We start from the raw sequence: 2753 nt of genomic DNA, 5'->3' as shown, positions 1-2753 counted from the left end.
AATTAATCACAAATTTTTAAATGAAAAAGTTTTATAGTGATATAATATTTATTTGGCTGATTCATGTACATATAAGCTATCAAAATAAGCACTCAAAATTTAAAGTAATAAATAGACTAATTATATAAATTTATCTCATAGTTAATTATTTATCAAAAAAAAACTTTAAAATTTAAGCTCTTTATGACTTATAGTAAAAAAAATTATTATTTACAAATTATAATCACTATGAATATGATAATACAACAATTGTAAATATTATTGTTGAATTTGATAAAATTCACTTGAACACAATTTCTATAGAACTTTTCCTTCTTAATTCTAATTCTCCCGCTATTTCTAATTTCCAATCTCTATAATTAAATAAGAAAATTTTCAAAGTTATTCGTTTTTCACTAATTCACTTTGTTTGCTGCATCTAAAAATTTAAATTTTACATTCTTCTATAACCTCAACAAACTTAAAAAAAATTTTTGATTGAGTTTCAACATTTTAAGATGTTAATCTTAGCCTAGATCAAATTTTTTTTGCCTATTATTTCTAAAACTTAATAATCATTTTTGTTCATATGATACAACATCCGAAAGATGGGGCATAAAACTTTTGGGTAGTAACTTAACAACATCTAAATACTTGACATTACACCCAAGTCTTAAAGGAAAAACATAAAGCTATATATGTTATCAATCAATTTATCTGAAAAATATTTTATTGAAACAATTAAAAATGTTATGATATTAATATTTTATTTGAAAATATTTTATCAATCAATTTTTGAATAGCAATTTATTTGAAAAAATATTTTACTTGACACTACACCAAATTCCTACATTTAATTTACTATGAATCAATCTATCTTAGAAAAATCTTCCTTAAAATAATTAATACTCCAAATTAACATTTAGAAACAATAGTGCCAAGAATTTCACAATTTATATATATCGTTCAAAGTAGAAAAGCATATCAAAACACGAAAAGTATATATGAAATCCAAACTTGAATAAATAAAATGAAAAATATTCCTCCAAGTAGTAGAATCATAAATTTACACGAGGAATAAGGAATCAAGAAGACCGCATAGCGCAGTGGATTAGCGCGTCTGACTTCGGATCAGAAGGTCGTGGGTTCGACTCCCACTGTGGTCGTTTTATTCGTTTTTTTTGTCAAGATTCTTTTTTCTACGGGCTCTGATTGAAGTTTTGGGTGCACACGAAATTTGTAGTTGGCCCCAAATAAATATTATATTTCATTAACTGAATACAAATATTTAATTATATCATAAATTGTACAAGAATATTGATGGGACTCGTGTTCCACACCGATATACTTTACTTATAGTTTTATGTGAGCTCATGTCACACTTATCTCTCATAACCCACAAGCTTTAATTAGCTAATATTATAGGATAGCCTTCTCCACTTTTTGTGGCTTATTCCCCTCATATACTAAGTGTCACATAGCTTGCATATTTATACATCCCTATTGTCATGTATCTCACCCAATAGAACTTTTCTAGACATTTCCATAACTTTTTGTGGCTTATTCCCCTGTTAAATTATCTAGATTATTCTACAATTAGTTAGATTTTTTGGATTACTTTTTAACATGCTTTTCTATTCCTAGTTACAACTTACAGTTGTGGTTTTAGTATTCATAAAAATTCGACACAAAAAACGTTAACAAATTGACCCAATTTTATTTTATTTAGGTTTTATTAGAGGATTTTAGATCTAATAACTTTTATAATTGCAAAAAAAAAAAAAATCACGAATAGAATAATCCATTTAGTTGGAAGAAACTTATTTTAACTCAATGTGGAGCGATTTCTTTAGTTGGATTAACTTTTAGCAAGGCATACAAAATCAACTTTTATATATGAGATTGGTAAGACAAATAAGTACAGAGAATCTGAATTATAATATTTAATGTTAAGTGTCGTTGTCTCCTTTCCTTCTCTCCCATTTATTATATTATTAGAACGTGACAATTCGTCACATAATCTTAATATGGCCTATTTATGTGGACACGGAACATCTATGTGCTCAAGCCCATAAACCTACAAGTCAAGAGTGTTGACTTGCATATACAATAAGTGAGGTTCATTGATTCCTAAAATCATATGGTAGTAGGAGGATTATGTCACCCAATATATATGAAACTATACAAATTCACAACCCAATATTTTATCGATGTGGAATCTTGTCTCACAAGTGAAATATTTTCTATACTCCCCATCATATGAGAGTCACATCGTACCAGGAATCACCTTCGGCTCTGATACCATATTAGGCCGTTATAATTCGTCACATAATCTTACCGTGGGCTCGGGCCCATAAACCTACGAGTCAAGAGTGTTGACTTGCACATACACTAGGTGAGGTTCATTAATTCCCAAAACCATATAGTAGTAAGTGGATTATCTAACCCAATATACATACAAGTCTACAACCCACTATTTTATCAATATAAAATCTTGTCTCACATGTGAAATATTTCCAACATATATTCTCTCAAACCTAATTCTCTTTATTTTTTGGGCTAGCATCAACTTTTTGTTGATGTCAAGCCCCTTAAAGTCATTATTCTAGTTTATTTTTCTTTTCAATTTAAAATTAAAAATATTGCGCCTCTCCTGAGAGATTGACTTTATAAGAGACAGCTCTTTATGCCCAGGCCCAACAATTAAAAAAAAGAGAAAAACTTAATCATGCGTTTGACCCTATTTGGAATTGGTGTTATAATTTATTAAACTT

At 28.4% G+C, this 2753-nt stretch overlaps 1 non-coding gene across 1 annotated transcript; it reads left to right on the top strand.

The window, feature by feature from the left end:
* Positions 1 to 1071: 1071 nt before the first annotated feature.
* TRNAR-UCG (transfer RNA arginine (anticodon UCG)) lies at positions 1072 to 1145 on the top strand. The gene has a single exon. It is a non-coding gene; the product is annotated as a tRNA-Arg (tRNA).
* Positions 1146 to 2753: the final 1608 nt, after the last annotated feature.

Source organism: Amaranthus tricolor, chromosome 17 (genome assembly GCF_026212465.1).
Source record: "Amaranthus tricolor cultivar Red isolate AtriRed21 chromosome 17, ASM2621246v1, whole genome shotgun sequence".
NCBI lineage: Eukaryota > Viridiplantae > Streptophyta > Magnoliopsida > Caryophyllales > Amaranthaceae > Amaranthus > Amaranthus tricolor.
The sequence above is the reverse complement of the archived record's forward strand: the minus strand, read 5'-3'. Positions and strand labels throughout refer to the sequence as shown.